The sequence below is a fragment of the Elephantulus edwardii genome, unplaced genomic scaffold (assembly GCF_000299155.1).
Source record: "Elephantulus edwardii isolate Elephantulus edwardi_28Jun2011 unplaced genomic scaffold, EleEdw1.0 scaffold00144, whole genome shotgun sequence".
In the NCBI taxonomy this organism is placed as follows: domain Eukaryota; kingdom Metazoa; phylum Chordata; class Mammalia; order Macroscelidea; family Macroscelididae; genus Elephantulus; species Elephantulus edwardii.
Window position 1 is genome coordinate 19,866 of NW_006399894.1, and position 19,717 is coordinate 39,582.

At 42.9% G+C, this 19,717-nt stretch overlaps 1 pseudogene; it reads left to right on the forward strand.

Annotated features, from left to right (window-relative positions):
• The first annotated feature begins 11,908 nt into the window (after positions 1-11,908).
• LOC102870441 lies at positions 11,909-17,277 on the forward strand (annotated as a pseudogene).
• Positions 17,278-19,717: the final 2,440 nt, after the last annotated feature.

Genomic DNA, 19,717 nt, shown 5'->3' on the forward strand with positions numbered 1-19,717 from the left:
ATGTCTTCTTTGGTGAAGTGTCTGTTCATATCCTGTGCCCATTTTTCTATTGGATTATTTACCTTTATCTTATTGTGGTGTTCAAGTATTCTATAAATTCTAGATATAAGTCCCTTATCTGAGATGCCATTACCAAATAATTTTTCCCAGTCTGAGGCTTCCCTTTTTACCCTGTTGGAGAAGTTTCTGGATATGCATAGGGATTTGATTCTTAGACTATCCCATTCATCTGTTTTATCTTCTCCTGGTCGTAGATTTTTCAGGATACTTGGAAGACTGTTTATGTTGTGGATCAGGACTTCTAGAGTTATTCCAGGCTTTTCTTTAATGAAGTTTATAGTCCTTGGTTTTAGTACTAGGTCCATGATCCACCTAGAGTTGGTTTTTGTATATGGAGTGAGGTGTGGATCTTGCTTGAGTCTTCTGCAGATAGTTTTACAATTCTGCCAACACCATTTGTTAAAAAGGCTGTCCTTTCTCCACTTGAACGATTTAATCTCATTGTAAAAAATCAGTTTATGATAAATAGATGGGCTGATTTCTGGGTTCTCAATTCTATTCCATTGAGCTAGGTGTCTGTCATTGTACTACTACCATGCAGTCTTAACCACCACGGCAGTGTAGTAGGATTTTAAAGCAGGGAGTGAGATGCCTCCTACCTTTTTTCTATTTTTAAGGTGTACTTTGCTTATTTGGGGCTCCTTTCCATTCAAAATGAAACTGGAGATTGCCTTTTCCATCTCGTTGAAGAATGGGATTGGTATTTTTATTGGGATTGCATTGAATGTGTAAATTGCCTGTGATAGTATTGCCATTTTCACAATATTGAGTCTAGGGATATTATAGCTAATGTTACATGGATCTTGGCAGAAAGCAGAGAATACCAGAAGAATGTCTATCTGTGCTTCATTGACTATGCAAAGGCTTTTGCCTGTGTGCATCACAACAAGCTATGGCTGACTCTGAGAAGAATAGGAATCCCAGAACATTTGATTGTGCTAAAGCAAAACCTATACTTGGACCAAGAGGCAGTCGTCAGAACAGAGCAGGGAGATGCTGGATGGTTCAAAATTAAAAAAGGGGTCCGTCAGAGATACATTTTGTCTCCATACCTTTTCAATCTGTATGCAGAACAGATCATCTGAGATGCTGTGCTGTACGAGGAGGAATGTGCCATTAGGATTGGTGGGAGAATTATAAACAACCTGCGCTATGCAGTTGACACAACCCTGCTTGCTGAAACTGAGGAGGACTTGAAGCGCTTGCTGCAGAGGATCAAGGACTGTAGTCTTCAATATGGATTGAAGCTCAAAATCAAGAAAACAAAGATTCTCACCACTGGGCTAATTGGCAGCATCAGTATGGATGGTGAAGAGATTGAGATAGTTAACAGTTTTAGTTTACTTGGGTCCACGGTCAACACTCTTGGTAACAGCAGCCAGGAAAACAGGAGACGAATTGCATTGGGAAAGTCAGCTGTCAGGGACCTCTCAAGAGTACTGAACTGCAATGACGTCAGGCTGGAGACTAAGGTGTGCCTGACCCAGGCTATAGTCTTTGCAATTGTGTGCTATGCATTGGAGAGTTGGACAGTGAATAGGGATGATAAAAAGAGACTTGATGCCTTTGATCTGTGGTGCTGGAGAAGAGTCTTGAATATACCGTGGACTGCTAGGAGAACAAACAGGTTTGTCCTGGAAAGGGTGAAGCCAGAATGTTCCCTGGAGTCAAGGATTCTGAAGCTTCGTCTGACATACTTTGGGCGTGTTGCAAGGAAGGACTGGTCTTTGGAGAGGGACATAATGTTTGGGAGAGTGGAGGGAAGGCAAAAGAGAGGAAGACCCTTGATGAGATGGATCGATTCTGTGAGTGGAGTGAATGTGTTTGAGACGGCGAGATTGTCACAGGATAGAGCGGCGTTTAGGGTTCTTGTACATAGAATTGCTATGAGTCACAAACGACTCGATGGCAAATAACAACAACAACATCCATGAGCAGGGAATATTCTTCCACTTCTCCAGGTTTCTTTTTGTTTCTTGTAGTAAAGTTTTGTAATTTTCTTTGAATAGATCCTTTGTGCTTCTGGTTAGATTTACTCCCAAGTATTTAATCTTGTGATTAGCTATTGTGAAGGGTGTTGTTTTTCTTAGCTCTGGCTTCTCTTTGTCACTGTAGAGAAATCCAAGTGATTTTTGTTACATTTATGCTTTTTACATTCCATGTTCAAAGGCCTGTTATTTTGGAAATGGATAGCCAATCCTTATTCCTGTTGTTGTTATGTGCCATTGAGTTACCTGTAACTTATAGTGACCCTATGTACATTAGCTCTAAAATCTGCCATATCCAGAGCCAGTCTCATTGTTCCTGACAGACCTAATATCATTTCTCCAGTCATTGAATCAATCCATTTTGTCCTGGGTCTTCCTTTCCTGCACTGTTCCTCTACCCTTCCAAACATGATGTCCTTCTCTAAAGACTGATTCCTCCTGGCCACATGCCCAAATTATGTGAAATGGAGCCTTAAAATCTTTGCCTCCAAGAAGCAGCCTGGTTTCACACTCTCCAGGTCAGACCTGTTTGTTCTCCTGGTTGTCCACTGTGTGTTCAATACTCTTCTTCACCACAACAACTCAAAGGCATTGATTTCTCTCCTGTAATCCTTAATTATTGTACAGATCTCAGATGCTTAACAAACAATTGTGAAGACCATGGCCTGGATTGGGTGCACCTTAGTATCCAGACTGACATCGTTGCTCTTCAGTACTCTAGAGAGGTCCCTGACATCAGATTTTCCCAAATCAATTTGTCTTTTGATTTCCTGATTGCTGGTTCTAAGAATGTTGATTGTGGAACCAAGCAAACTGAAATTATCAACAGTCTTAATCTCTTCTAGGTTTGTTGTGAAACTGCTAATAGGTCCAGTGTTCAGAATCTTTGTTTTCCTTATGTTGAGTCTCAATCCATATTGAAGACTACAATTCCTGGCCTTCTACAGCAAATGCTTCAGTTCCTCCTCAGTTTCAGCAAGCAAGGCTGTCCCATCTCCATAATGCATATTGTTGATGAATCTTCTTTCAACCCTGATGCCATATTACTCCTCATAAAGTTCAGCCTCCCAAATTATCTGTTCTGCATGTAGACTGAAAAGGTATGGAGATAGAATACATCCCTGATGCACACCTTCTGATCCTGTACCATGGAGTGTTTTCATGCTCTGTTGTTTCATTAAATTCTTCTGTGTCAGCCAATTCTTTTTTTATAGTACTTCTGTGTACTCCTTCCATCTTCTTTTAATGCTTCCAGGGTCATTCAACATTCTTCCTTCAACATCCTTAAGTATTGCAACTTAAGGCTTGAATTTGTTCTTCAGTTCTTTCAGCTTAAGAAATGCCAAGTGAGATAGTTCCTTTTAATTTTCTGACTCCAGCTCCTTGCTCCAGCTCATTTCATTATAATACTTTGCTTTGTCTTCTCATTCTGCCTTTTGAAATCCTCTGCTCAGCTCCTTAACTTCTTGATTTCTTCCCTTTGCTTTGGCTTCTGTGCACTGTAGTGCAATATAGAGCCTCATCTGACATTCATTTTGAATATTTTCTTCCTCCTCTGCCTTTGTAATGACCTTTTGCATTCTTCATGGATGATATTCTGGACATTCTTTCACAGCTCATCTGGTCTTCACTCACTAACATTCAAGGACTCAAATCTGAGGTGATTTTGAAATTTGAGTGAGATAGACTCAAGGCAGTTTGGCATTTCTTCAAAAAACTGAATATAGAATTTCCATATGACCCAGCTATTCCACTACTTAGAATATATGTTGGGAAAATGAGAAATGAGGCACAAATGGAGATTTGTACACCAGTGTTCAGCATTATTCATCATCACAAGAAAAGGAAACAACACAAATGTCCAACCATAATACATCCAAATGATGGAAGCCAACAGCATGGAGGAGCAATGATTTTGAAAATCACTACCCAACTTGGGTGGGACTTGAGAGCATTATGTTAGTAAACTAACTCAGTTATATAAGGACAAAACCTGTATGAGACCATTATTGTAGAAATAGAAACATAACTAGTAAAATGTGTATGAGGATCCAAGAGGGGGAGGGTAGGAGCAGAAGGGTGAGGATAGATAGGGATAATCATAGGGTCACACAATCTGGTGGATAGAGGGAGGAGTGGGAAAGGAAATGGGAAAGATCTGGTGTCAAAAACAATGTATACAAACTTTGTATGTAAACCAGTACAAAATAAAAATTTTATTTAAAAAATAATTGGCTGACCTGGAAGAATTTCATGAAGCAGCATATGATCAAGATGCAATGGTGATGAAGGATGAAGTTCAAGCTGCTCTAAAGGAATTGACTAAGAACAAATCACCCAAGAATTGATGGAATACCAATTGATATATTTTAACAGACAAATGCTACCTTGGACTTGTTCACTAAGCTGTGCAAAAAAATCTCAAGCACAGTTGCCTGGCTATTGACTGGAAGAGATGCATACTTGTTCCCATTCCAAAAACAGGTTACTTGACAGAGTGTTGAAATTATTGAACTATATAACTGATATCACATGGAAGCAAAATCCTACTGAAGATTATCCAAAAATAGCTTGAACGGAGCATTCATGGAGAACTACCAGAAACACAGGACAGGTCTCTAAGAGGCTGTGGCACCAGAGACATTATAGCCAGTGTCAGATGGATCGTGGCTGAAAGCAAAGAGTATCAGAGGAGTGTCTATCTGTGTTTCATTGACTATGCAAAGGCATTTGACTGTGTGGATCACAACAAATTGTGGCTAACCTTGAGGAGAATGGGAATCCCAGAAAACTAGATTGTGCTTATGTGAAATCTATACTGGGACCAGGAAGCAGTAGTCAGAACAGAGTAAGGAAACACAGCATGGTTCAGGATCAGGAAAGGTGTGTGTCAGAGATACATCCTATTTCTATACCTTTTCAAACAATATGCAGAACAGATCATTTGGGAGGATGGACTTTATGAGGAGGAATGCAGCATCAGAGTTGGAGGAAGACCCAGCAACCTACGTTATGTAGATGACACAACCTTGCTTGCTGAATCTGCCTTGAAACGGAAACATTTGTTACAATACTCAAGGACTGTAGTCTTCAATACAGATTGAAGCTTAACATAGAGAAGACAAAGATTCCAATTGATATCATCATGATAGATGGAGAAGAACTTGAGGTTGTTAACAATTTCAGCTTACTCGGCTCCACATCAACACTCTGCGTTCCAGCAGTTAAGAAATCAAAAGACAAGTTGCATTGAGGAAGTCTGCTGTCAGAGACCTCTCAAAAGTGCTGAAGACAAACTATGTCAGTCTAGAGAGTAAGATATGCCTAATTGAGACCATGGTATTAACAATTACTTGCTTTGCATCAGAGAGTTGGACAACGACCAAAGATGACAGAAGACAAACTGATATCTTTGAGTTGTGGTGATGGAGAAGTGTATTGAGCATGCCATGGACTGAGAGGGTGAAAACAGGCTGCTCTTTGGAGACAAGAATTTTGAAGCTCCATCTCACATACTTTGGACATGTGGCCAAGAAGGACCAGGCCTTGGAGAAAGACATCATGCTTGAAAGGGTGGAGAGACCATGCAGAAGAGAAAGACCCTGGATGAGATGGATTGACAAAGTAAATGTAGTAATGGGTGTAGGTGTGTCAGAGACGTGAAACTGGCTCAGTATAGGACAGGGCTTAGATTTATTGTACTTAGGGTCACTATGAGTCGTAGGAACTTGATGGTACATAGCAACAGTATTCTTATATAGGTTCTAACTTTTTACTGATTTTGACATTTGATCTTCTGTTGATTTTGTTTTGCTTAATTCTTCGATGTGTTTTAGTTAATTTTGTTACTTTTTGGTTTCCCCCACTATTTTCTTAATTTATTTTATGCACTAAACTATCATTATTTTTTTTGGTAAACATTTTAATAACATAAGGAACTACTGAAAGTACATTTTAATAAGTGGGGAAGAAGGAAACAGAATTACATATATTTTATTCTCAATTTGGTTATAATTATTTTAATCCTTTATCAGAAAGTTCCAATACCAGAAAGTTCCAGATTTTTTTCCTCTGAAAGATTTTCTGATTCTGAATTTATCACTTTTCTGTGCCATCTCAATGTGTGTGTGTGAGAGAGTGTGTGTGTGTGATCTGAAGTTATCTGTTGCCTTTGGACATTGTTATGGTGTTGTCTTATATTATTTCATTTTGTTATACCTGATTTAGTTACGTGAGTGTACTATGCAGCTTGTTGCTCTAGCATTTCTTTTCTTTTGTTTCCTGTTTTTTGGTGGATGTGACAGGGAATTAAGAGGTATGGCATGTGCAATTCTATCTTTGCTGCACATATAGAGCCCTGATGGTAGATTGGACTGGACTGTTATTAATTACAAGTTATTAGACAGATGGATCAGGAACTAGTCTATTTTTGCCAAAAGACTGAAGCTGCAGGAAGCATGGATGTGGCTGAGTTATGCGGTTAATGTTGATGTATTTCTTGTCATCAATCAATTGTCAGTATGGATTCTATTGCAGTCCTAGACTCATTCACTGACCAGAAAACTTCTTGTGAAAGTCCAAATGACTGCACTGTATCAGGTCTGCTTACAATTCTGTGTTATCCTCTAGTTACTTCTATAGTTTCTTTATCCTTCCTTCAGAAACTCCATGTTTTAGGATTATCATCTGTATCTGTTCTTTTTAGGTTTTGGTGTCTTAGTGGGTCTGGATTGCTACCTTTCTAATTCAGCATATTGTCTAGAATTTCCCCCTAATTTTTCTTTTTGTACAAAAGCCTTTATTATAGTGCAAATAACTTTTAGCAGTGATATAATGTAAGAACATATTAAACAACATTTTTCATGTTGTAAGAAAATACTAATTTGAAAAATATTATTTCTATGTTTGTTGTTGTTTTTGTTAGTGCCATCGAGGCACCCGCAACTCATTGAGACCCTACGTTCAATAGCTCTGAATCCTGCTCTAACTTGAGCCAGTATCACTGACTCCAACACACCTAATCATATTGCCCCAGTTACCAGGTCAATACATCTCATCTGGGATCTTCCTCTCCTGCACTGTCCCTTTACCCTTCCAAGCATGATGTCATTTTCCAAGAACTGGTCCATTCTGGCCACATCTCTAAAGTATATGAGATGGAGCTTCAAAATCCTTGCCTCCAAGGAGAAACTTGGTTTCACCCTCTTCAAGACAGATCTGTTTGTTCTCCTGGTGGTCCCTGGTAGGTTCAATACTCTTCTCCAGCACCACAAAGACACCAATTCTTCTTCTGTCATCCGTTGTCATTGTCCCACTCTCTGATGCATAGTAAGTAAATGTGATGACTATGGCATGGGTCAGGCACACCTTAGTCTCCAGATTGACATTACTGTTCTTTAGCACCTTAGAAAGGTCTCTGAGCACAGACTTCCCCAACGCAATTTGTCTTTTGATTTCCTGACTGCTGGTGCCAAGAGTATTGATTATGAGGCCGAACAAGCTGAAATAATCTCAATCTCTACTCCATCCATCTTAGTGCTGCCAATTGGCCCAGTTAATTCAAGACCATTTCTATCAATGCAACATACCCCTCTCCCTCATTTTTTGATGTATCTTTAAAGATAAAAGTAAAAGGACTTGTTCTTTTAACAAATTACTACCAATTGTATGAGTGATACCTTAGGATGGTATGAATCAAGCCTAGCAAGATCTGAAGTGGGTTTTTAAAAAATTCTATCCCTTTCTGTCTCCAAATTATAGGTTTATTCACTGGGCTGATCTATTACTCTTAGTATTTATTTTTATGTTCAGATTGTCCTATATGGGATTTTTTTTTCTAAATTTTTAATTTTATACTGATTTACTTAAAAAATTAATATATATTGTTTTTCATACCTGATCTTTTCCATTTCCTTAACCTACCCATCCCTCCACCCATAAAATTATGTGACCCTATGATTAACTCCCCCCATCCTCACTTCTCTGCTACTACCCCCCTTAGATCCTCATGCACATTTTACTAATTATATATTTCTGCAATAATGGTTTTATACAGTATTTGTCCTAATGGGACTGAGTTAGTTAATTAGCATAATGCTCTCCAGTCCCTCCCAAGTTAGGTAGTAATTTCCAAAATCATTGCTCCTATGTGCTGTGTGGAATTACATCTTGTGAAAATACCATAATTTCTCAAAAATTTTTTTACTGTTTCCATGTTCTCATGATGGTGAATAATGCTGCTATAATCAAAACCACAATGAGATATCATCTCACCCCAGTAGCAGTGGCAAACTTTAGCAGGACAACAAGTAATGAATGTTATAGAGGATATGGAGAGATTGTTGTTGTTGTTGTTGTTGTTGTTGTTGTTGTTGTTGTGTGCCATCAAGTCACTTGCGACTCATAGCAACCCTATACAAGAGCCCTAAACACTGCTCTATCCTGTGCCAACCTCGCTGTCTCTGACACACTCACTCCCACCACCCGAACCACAGAATCGATCCATCTCATTGAGGGTCTTCCTCTCTTGTGCGGTCCCTCCACTCTCCCAAACATGATGTCCCTCTACAAGGACTGGTCCCTCCTTACAACATGCCCAAAGATGAAGCTTCAGAATCCTTGACTCCATGGAGCAGTCTGGCTTCACCCTCTCCAGGACAAACCTGTTTGTTCTCCTAGCAGTCCATGGTATATTCAATACTCTTGTCTAGCACCACAGCTCACAGGCATCAATTCTCTTTCTATCATCCCTCATCACTGTCCAACTCAATGATGCATAGCATGTAATTGCGAAGACTATAGCCCAGATTAGGCGCACCTTACTCTCCAGCCTGATGTCATTGCTCTTCAGTACTCTTGAGAGGTCCCTGATAGCTGACTTTCCCAATGTAATTTTTCTCTTGATTTCCTGGCTCCTGGTACCAAGAGTGTTGACTGTGGAATCAAGTAAACGAAAACTGTTAACTATCCCAATCTTTTCACCATCCATACTGATGCTGCCAATTGGCCCAGTGGTGAGAATCTTTGTTTTCTTGATGCTGAGCTTCAATCCATATTGAAAACTGCAGTCCTTGAACTTCTGCAGCGAGTGCTTCAGGTCCCCCTCATTTTCAGCAAGCAGAGTTGTGTCATCTGCATAATGCAGGTTGTTGATGACTCTTTCACCAATCCTGATGCCACATTCCTCCTCATACAGCCCAGTGTCTCAGGTGATCTGTTCTACATACAGATTGGAAAGGTATGTAGACAAAATACATCCCTGATGGATCCCCGTCTTGATTTTGAACTATATAGTGTCTCCTTGCTCTGTTCAGACGACTGCCTTTTGGTCCAAGTATAGGTGTCGCATAAAAACAATCAAATGTTTTGAGATTCCCATTCCTCTCAGAGTCAGCTATAGCTTGCTGTGATCCACACAGTCAAAATCCTCTGCATATTCAATGGTGTTCTCTGCTTTCTGCCAAGATCCATCTAACATTAGCTATAATATCCCTAGTACCACAACTATTGCAGACCAAGGGTCCTAAAGAATGAAATAATTTTATAATTATTAATAATGAGACAAACAGCCAGGAATGAGATAGAGCAGAGAGCATAAAACAGGGGGCCAGCAGTTCTCCACTGAAGACCCCAAGTCATGTTTCTCTGTGTATTTTTTTATAATCTGGGAAGCAAATAACAAAAGGAATTCCTTGTAAATGAAGGCGAATTTTTCTCTATTTTCAGCTCTAGCTCAGGAAGTATTTCATAGGTAGTAACACTTACTCTGTAGGGGGGCCCTAGCTTTCTCCTGTCTGCAGGGAGCAAAGAGCTCATTTTCTGGGATTTGCCACAAGAGAAATTATAACTTATAAATCTGTAATTCCTTCAATTCCTGAACAAGGATTTTCATATATTTGGTATAAAGTTTGGCTTCACATACACGACCCCCTCTATATCCAGACTGCACATCTGGCAGTTCTCTGTTGACATAATTTCTCCAATCATTTTTGGATCATATTCAGCAGAATCTTGCTTGCATATGATATTGTTAGGAACTCTTATAAACTGTTGGTGGGGTTGTAAAATAGTATAACCACTCTGGAAGGCAGTTTTACATTTCCTCAAAAAGCTGAACATAGTTTTTGGCATTTCTGAAGTGCTGGTGATCCTGGCCAGACCATGATTGTTAAGCCTCATTTTCCACACTTCTTTGGCTTTTCCTCCAACACCTCTGAATAAAGTGGTTTGTTCTCAAAAAACAAAAAAGAAACAAACAAAAAACCTGACAATAGAAATTCCATATGACCCATTATTTTACTGCTTGGAATATACCCAAAGAAAATGAGAACCGAGGCACAAAGGGAGATTCATCCCCTTATTTTTTAGTGATGCCTTTGAGCTGTGGTGCTGGAGAAGAGTATTGAAGGTACCATGGACTGCCAAGAAAACAAACAGATTTATCGTAGAGAGGATTAAACCAGGCTACTCCTTGGAGACAAGGATTCTGAGGCTTCATCTGACATACTTTGGGCATGTTGTAAGGAGAGACAGGTCTTTAGAGAGGGACATCATGCTGGGTAGAGTAGAGGGACAGCGCAGGAGGGTAAGACCCTCTATGAGGTGGATTGATTCAGTGACTGGGGTAATTGGGATGGGTGTGTCAGAGGCAATGAGATTGGCACAGGATAGAGCATGGTTTAGGGCTGTTGTACATAGGGTCGCTATGAGTTGCAAATGACTCAACGGCACATAACAACAACAACAACATTTTTTAGTGATAATGTTGCTTCATATATAATTTTTGGTTGACAATTGTTTTTCTTCAATACTTCATATATGCCATTCTATTAACTTCAAACTCTAAGCATTTCTAGGAAGAAACACTAATTCTTATGATTATTCTACTATATTGTACTTTTCTCTTGCTGCTTTCAAAAATGTCTCCTTTTGTTTTCATGAATTTTATTACTATGTCTTATGGTTTAGTCCCCTTTTTATTCTTTATGTATGTGATTCTTGTAGCTTCCTGCTGAGATTGCTGTAATTCTCTGTAATTATCTCTTAGAAAATTATTTTTCTCTGTGTGTGGTTTTTAGAAACTATCCTGTTGTTCTGAAACTCTAAAAATCCTAACGTTAAATTTCTTAATTGAATCTCATAATTGCCATTCTTTGCTCTTGTTTCTTTTGAAACTTGATGAAGTCAACTACTCTGTCTTCTAGTTCTATTTTCTGCCTGTTTAAATCTATTTTTTGTTTCTTTGCATCCTCTAATTAATTCATTTTATTCTTCAGTTCTAATTTTCTCTTTTTAAATGTTTTCAGTCTTCTTATTTAATGTCTCCTGTTGTGCTTCATTTAGCTTTTTGATTTCCACTAGTGTTTCCCCTCATATGTTCTTTGATTCCGTGTAATATTGAGGGACTCCCATTTTGTAACCAATACATCATTTTAAAATGTATAAGCCTCTACAGCAGTAAACTGAAAGCGGTGGGGGTAGGGGGAAAGGCAGGGGAGAAAAACCCCCGCCCAAACAGTAGCCAACACTGTATCGCCCTGTTTTTGCACCCTTCCTTTGAATCAGCCAATCCTGTATTGCCCTGGCCGTGGCCATTTTCCCTGCTGTATTGGTATGGTTTGGAGCATGGTCGGATTTGAAATAAATTCCCTCTTGCCCTTGCATCGGTGTCGGCTCCTTGGTGACTTGGGGGGAACTGGATTTGGGGCATAACATCTGGGGGCTCGTATGGGATCCCCCCATGACCCCATGGGCCCCTAACCAGAGGGACGAACTGCTGGCCAGATGGTGAGTGTGTCTGTCTATGTTTTCGTTCTGTACTGAACTGTTCGTGTTGTTTTCTGAATTCAGAGCAGTGAAACATGGCTAAGGTGGACGCGCTGGGGGGCCACCACTGTGAGGGCTCGGAAGACATTCCAGGCCCTATAACTGAGTGCTTGGGTGAGAGTAAAGAGCCTCATGCCAGGCTTCTGTCCAAAGAGGTGGTTGAGGTTTTTCTGAGACACCACTCTTCACCAGTTTCAGATTTCAAGCTTTGCCTACAGAGGAAGGTTGGAAAACTTGTCTGTTTTGCTAGGTCCTTGTTGTTTGCTTGTCTATGTCTTTGTCTTTACTTACTGTTGACAGACATAATGGGACAGACTACCTCCACTCCCCTAGACCTGGTATTTGGACATTTTATGGAGGCTAGAGAGAGAGCCCATAATCTGTCAGTAGAGGTTCACAAAGGGAAACTAACCACTTTCTGCAGCACGGAATGGCCGGCCTTTGATGTAGGATGGCTGCCAGAAGGGACTTTCGACCTTCCAGCCATCACCACCGTGGAGAAAGTTGTCTTCCAGCCACAGCGCAGACACCCTAACCAGGTCCCTTACATCACCGTCTGGAAGGATTTAGTTAGTAACCTGCCTTCTTGGCTTAAATCTTTTCTTCCTTCACAGAAGGTGACCCTCATGGCGACTACAACAGAAAAACTCTGGTCGAAAAATAATCTGAAGCCCTCTGCGCCTCTTTATCCTACAGGGAGGGGGCTGAGGAAAACGTTATCTTCCCTCCTCCTTACCCACCACCACCCCAACAGCCGGGTCCTGGGCTGCCGGTGCCTCAGCCAGGGCCTGGGCTGCCGGGGCCTGGGCTGCCGGGGCCTCAGCTGGGGCTTGGGTTGCTGGGGTCTCAGCCAAGGCCTGGGCCAATGGCACCCAAGCTGCCATCCAGGCCCCCAGTTCCATTGGTATCGGCTACTGGCCCCACACAAAATACTAGTGGAGCCCTTCAAAGAGGCCCCTCACCCAAAGCAGACTCTACAGTCCTTCCTTTGCGGGCTGCAGGGCCTGTAGAGGTGAATGGAGACCAACTGTATCATTATTGGCCTTTTGCCACTAGTGATCTCTACAACTGGAAATCTCAAAATGCTCCTTTCTCTGACAATCCTGAAGAGCTGATTAACCTTCTTGAGACTGTTCTGTTTACTCACCAGCCCACCTGGGATGATTGCCAGCAACTGCTACAAGTACTGTTCACAACTGAAGAAAGAAAGAATCATTCTGGAGGCTCAGAAATTGATTCAGGCCCCACAGGTGTCCTGACTACAATTTAAACAGCTATTGACCTTGCCTTCCCTCTCAGCCAACCCGAATGGGACTACAACACAGCAGAAGGTAAGGAGAGACTCTATTGGCAGGTCTCCGAGCGGCTGCTAGACAACCCACTAATTTGGCTAAAGTTTATGATTTAAGACAGGGACGTGATGAAAGTCCAGCCGCTTTTCTAGAGTGCATAATGGATCTTTTGCCAATACACTCCCATTGATCCTGAGAACCCTGAAAATCTGGGAACAATGGCATTGGCATTCATAAATCAGGTGGCTCTGGACATTAAGAAAAAGTTGCAGAGAGTTGAAAGGTTAGGAGAAAAGGAACTCAGAGATTTGGTAGAGCTAGCAGAGAAGGTTGGCTGAAGACAACTAGACACTAGAGAAATGGCTGAAGACAAGCAGATAAAAGTTGAAAAGAGGCAGACCAGGGATTTGGCGTGGGTCCTCTTAGTGGCCACTACAGAACCAGGAGAACACAGGAGAGAGCTACAGCAACTCGCCTCGGGAGATGACAAGCTGGAGCACAGAGGTAGGCTGCCCCTGAACAAAAACCAATGTGCATATTGCAAGGAAGAAGGCCATTGGGTACGCAATTGTCCTAAGAAAAAACCTAGAGCTAAAATCCTGATTGAAGAAGAAGATTAGGGGGGAGGGGGTTCGGTTCCCCTCCCCGAACCCAGGGTAACCCTAAAAGTGGAGGGAAAGCCTACCTAGTTCCTGGTGGACACAGGAGCACAACATTCTGTTCTCCTACATGCTGGAGGGCCCATTTCCAACAAAATGTCATGGGTACAAGGAGTCACGGGCACTAAACAATACCCCTGGACCACCCAGAGAACTGTAGTCCTCAGAGTGGGCCGAGTATCCCATTCCTTCATGGTCATCCCCGAGTGCCCATATCCCCTACTGGACAGAGACTTACTAAAATGGGAGCGCAAATCAGCTTTCAACCAGGAGGTGAGACCATAGTAAAAGATAAAATGGGATGCCCCATTCATGTTCTAACCCTCAACCTAGAGGATGAATATAGACTGTACCAACAACCTACTACCTCATCTGATGATATGACTACCTGGCTCCAAGACTTTCCCCAGGCCTGGGCAGAAACAGGGGGAATGGGGCTAGTGCAGCACCGGGCACCAATATTTGTAGAAACCAAGCCACACATCAATCCTGTAAAGGTTCACCAGTACCCCATGTTTCGTGAAGCCCACGAGGGCATTATCCCACACATTCGACACCTGCTAGACTTGGAGATATTGCGCCCTTGCCAGTCCGCCTGGAACACACCCCTGCTGCTCATGAAAAAGCCCAGTTCTAATGATTATAGGCCAGTACAGGACTTGAGGGAAGTCAACAAGCGAGTGATTGACATTCACTCAACTGTGCCCAAACCGTATACTCTCTTAAACTCCTTGTTGCATGATTGGCACTGGTACACCGTACTAGACTTAAAAGATGCTTTCTTCAGTCTGCCCCTGGCCCCTCACAGTCAAGAGTTATTTGCCTTTGAGTGGTCGGATCCTGAGAAAGGAATCCATGGGCAGCTAGCCTGGACTCGTCTGCCCCAAGGGGTTCAAGAACTCCCCAACCCTCTTTGACAAGGCCCTGCATGAGGACTTAAGTGAGTTCCACCGGGAGCATCCCGGCCTGAGTCTCTTGCAATATGTGAGTGACCTTCTCATTGTGACAGATGAACCAGAAACTTGCCTTCAGGGAACACGAGACATGCTGAGAACTCTTGGAGACCTAGGATACCGGGCTTCTGCAAAGAAAGCCCAGATCTGCAAGTCCCAGGTAAGCTATCTGGGTTACTTGTTATGGGATGGACAGAGATGGTTGTCAGATGCTAGGAAAGAAACCGTCCTTAAAATCCCTACCCCCCAGACCTCACGTCAGGTGCGAGAATTCTTGGGATCAGCAGGCTTTTGCAGGTTGTGGATCCCTGGGTTTGCTGAGATGGCTCAGCCTGTCTATGAGGCAACCAAACCTGGACAGGAATTTAATTGGACTGAAAACATGGACGAGTCTTTCAACCAGATCAAAAAGGCACTGCTAGCAGCCCCTGCTTTGGGGCTCCCAGATGTAACTAAGCCCTTCCACCTTTACATAGATGAAAGTAAAGGAATAGCTAAAGGGTGCTGCTGCAACAATTAGGGCCCTGGAAGAGGCCCACAGCCTACTTTTCAAAAAAATTAGACTCTGTAGCAGCTGGGTGGCCAAACTGCCTGCATATCATTGCTGCCATTGTGCTGTTAGTGATGCAGACAGAATTACTCTAGGACAGACTCTCTATGTGACAACACCGCATGCAATCAAGGGGGTCCTCAAGCAGCCCCCAGATCAATGGCTAAGCAATGCATGGCTCACCCACTACCAGAGCCTGTTGCTCAATCCAACCTGAATCATATACCAGGCACCAGCCACCCTTAATCCAGCTACCCTCCTACCTGACCCAGACTTAAACGCCCCTCTTCATGACTGTGCTGACATCCTAGCCCAAGCCCACGGAAGCGTGTCAACCTGAGAGACCAACCCTTGGCAGACGTGGAGCACACCTGGTTTACTGATGGAAGCAGCTTCGTACATGAAGGACAAAGGTACGCAGGTGCAGCAGTTGTTTCTGAGTCTAAAGTGATCTGGGCGGGACCCCTACCTGCAGGAACCTCGGCCCAGCATGCTGAATTAGTAGCACTAACCCAAGGTCTGACCTTGGGCAAAGACAAGAACATCAATATCTATACTGATAGTCGGTATGCTTTTGCCACAGCCCACATTCATGGGGCAATATATCGGGAAAGGGGGCTATCGACGGCAGAAGGAAAAACGATCAAAAACAAAGGAGAAGTTCTTGCCTTGTTAGCAGCCTTATGGTTATCAAGAAAACTGGCCATTATCCACTGTCCGGGACACACACACACAAAAATGACACTCCAATTGCTAGGGGCAACCGTCTAGAAGACAGGACTGCCCATCAAGCCGCCCTAAAAATAACAGTCGTGGCCGCTGCCAACCTCCCGGATCCAGGGTCCCCAAGTCTGCCTGAAGAGCAGACTTACACGCCTGAAGATTTAAAATGGATAACTCAGTTGCCTATGACTCAATACCTCCAAAAAATGGTAGCACACTGCTGACAGTAAAGTCATATTACCCGAGAAATTAGGAGACCAGCTCCTAATCAAGATACACTGGACAACCCACATGGGCACCAGAAAGATGCAGGACCTCATCAGACAAGCAGGAGTCAAGATTCGGGGCATGCAGTCCAAAATTGACCGCATGGTGTCTGAATGTAAAGCTTGTTAATTGACAAATGCCACCTCAAATCCACCCAATCCTGACACCCGACAACGTGGGAGGAAAGCGGGGGCCTACTGGGAAACTGACTTTACTGAGATAAAAGCTGGTCGGTATGGGTATAACTATTTATTAGCTTTTATAGACACATCTTCAGGATGGGTAGAGGCCTACACCACCAAACATGAAACAGCCCAGGTGGTGGCTAAGAAGTTGTTAGAAGAGCTCCTGCCAAGGTATGGTTTCCCTGCTATGCTAGGGTCTGATAATGGACCAGCTTTTGTGTCCAAAGTAGTTCAAGGACTGGCATCAGTGCTTGGGGCAGATTGGAAATTACATTGTGCATACAGGCCCCAAAGTTCAGGACAGGTAGAAAGAATAAATAGAACACTAAAAGAGACCTTGACAAAATTGACCAAGGAAACTGGTGGGGACTGGGTGGCTCTCCTTCCCTATGCGCTTTTCTGGGTGTGTAACACCCCATATAAACTAGGTTTAACCCCTTTTGGAATTATGTTTGGAAGACCCCCTCCTATTGTGCCTAGCCTGCAAACCAAAATGATTAATGACCTAGATGATGATGATAATACACTTGTCCATTCCCTTCATGCCCTGCATTGGACCCAGAGAGACATCTGGACCAGACTAAAGGCCCTATATGAATCTGGACCACCGCCAGAACCTCACCAATACCAGCTGGGTGACTGGGTGTTCATCACGCAACATCGGCAAGAAAGCCTGGAACCGCGCTGGAAGGGGCCTTATGTGGTAATCCCCGTAACCCCTACTGCACTCAGAGTAGACAGCATTGCAACCTGGATCCACTATACCCACGTATGACCAGCTGACCTCTTTGCTCTTCAGGAAGAGTACCTTCCATCAAGATGGACAGCGTCAAAAGATCCCACCAACCCACTGAAGCTCCGTATCCAAAAGACTTAATATTACTAGTCCTTGTTATATGCATCATTGACTCTGTTAACTGTAATCCATGCCCTAGTGACTGCTGGACCCCATTAACCCCATACAGGGGGGACAGGTACTTTACTGTTTCAACCTATGTCCATGCCTCCTGCTACACTCATGCTATAGAGTGCCAGTATTGAGGAAAAGGCTATTTCACAGCAACTGCAAAGCAGGGGAGTAGCCATACGTCCAGATGCCGTAGTCAGCCAGGTAAAAAGTTCTGTTTTTCCCGACTTACCCACTATGGCATGTCAGACGGTGGGGGAGCTCAGGACCGAGTCAGACAACAGGTTCAAGAAAAAGTAAAGCAGAATCTGTTAACTCTGGGTAGAGTTAACCCCAGAATACAGACCCAACCAGCTATTAAAACAAATCCAACAAGCCCTTCGGCCTCTGGACTTCTCCCACCAGATTATTACAAGTCTAAATGACACCTATCAAGTTTTAAGTGCAGACCTAAATAATACCCCTTGCTGGCTCTGCCTGCCTCTAAGACCAAAACCCTTTTTTGCTTGGCCAGTCCCCCGGTCTTGGATTGAGACTCAAAACCTCACCTCTAATTTGACCAGGGCTAAAAACTCAACCCTAGTAGTAGGCCCCTTAACAGATGAAATCATCCTTATGTCCAATAATGCCGCCTGTGTAATTACTAACCACACTTGGTTGGTGGAAGTCCCTTGTAATGACGCCTCCAGCCCTCAGGATACAAGTCCTATCTGTGGTAAGCCCAGAATGTTCTTTCTTTGTAATGGCTCTGTTTTAATGCAATGTCTCCCTGCTAACTGGGCACAACCCTGTACGCTGGTGTTCCTTACCCCACCCCTAACTGTTCTTAGCCCTGCCACTATGACCTCCATGACCCTGTCCACAAGGCGCCAAAAGTGAGCTCTCCCATTTGGAGCTCTGTTCACAGGAGGAAGCCTGGCGACCGCTATAGGGCTGGGAGCAGGAGGCTTGGGCACAGCTGCCCATTTGTATTACAAACTCTCTATGGACATTAGCCGGGACTTAGACAAGGTAGCAGATTCTCTCCTAGCCTTACAAACCCAGATAACCTCTCTGGCCGGGGTGACCTTACAAAACCATTGAGCTCTCTACTTGCTGACATCAGAGAAAGAAGGTACGTGCCAGTTTCTAGGGGAAGAATGTTGTTTCTTTGTGAATGCATCGGGCATAGTCCAAAATAAGGTCCGAGAGTTAAAAGAATCTATTAAAAAGCACCTGTCTGAGGCAGAAGCCAATGATTTATTTAGCTGATGGACAACATCCTGGGGTAAATGGCTTATTCCACTCCTTGGACCCCTCACTGCTCTGATGCTTATCCTAACCCTAGGTCCCTGTATAATTAACAGAATACTCAACTTAATTAGAGAACGGATAGGAACAAACCAGTTGGTGGTTATACAGTCTCAATACCATTATCTAGAGACTGAAGAAGAAAGCGCTCATGACTGAGCTTGGGTGCAGAAGAACGGGGGAATGAGGGACTCCCATTTTGTAACCAATACGTCATTTTAAAATGTATAAGCCTCTAGAGCAGTAACCTGAAAGTGGTGGGGGAAGGGGGAAAACCAGGGGAGAAAAAAATCTGCCCAAACAGAAGTCAATCCTGTATCGCCCTGTTTTCACGGGCTTTCCCCTTTAAATAGACCGGACAGCCCAGAATCGGGCCGAGGCCATTTTCCCTGCTCTACTGGCACGGTTTGGAGCGTGGCTGGATTCAAATCTGAAATAAATTCCCTCTTGCCCTTGCATTGGTGTTGGCTCCTTGGTGACTTGGGGGGAACTGGATTTGGGGCACAACAATATATTTAACATTCTCGTCTTGAAGTCTTCTATCCTTTTACCTTATTAACGTGGTCTCCTTAAGAGAAATTTCCACATCTTCATTTTTTATCTTTTGATTGTGACATTTTCTCTTGGCATTTTGTTTTAGAATATTTACTGAACCAGAAGATTTTAATATTTATTATGATCATATGGAACTCAGAATTTTCTGTATCTCCAGGAAAATTTGTACATGTTTGTGTCTATGCATGGCCGTCTAATCATTTGAGAAGTTGAACTCTATGAATAAGGATGTGTTATCAATTTGGAGGAAGGCTCATCAATAGTCTACAGCATGCAGATGACATTTTGCTTCCCGAAACCAAGGAGGACCTGAGATGCTTATTGCAGAAGGTCAAAGACTACAGCCTGCAGTAGGGATTACATGACCACAGCCTTCAAAATGGATTACACCTCAGCATGAAGAGAACAAAAATCCTCACTATAAGGCCAATAGGCAACATCATGATGGATGGAGACAGTATTA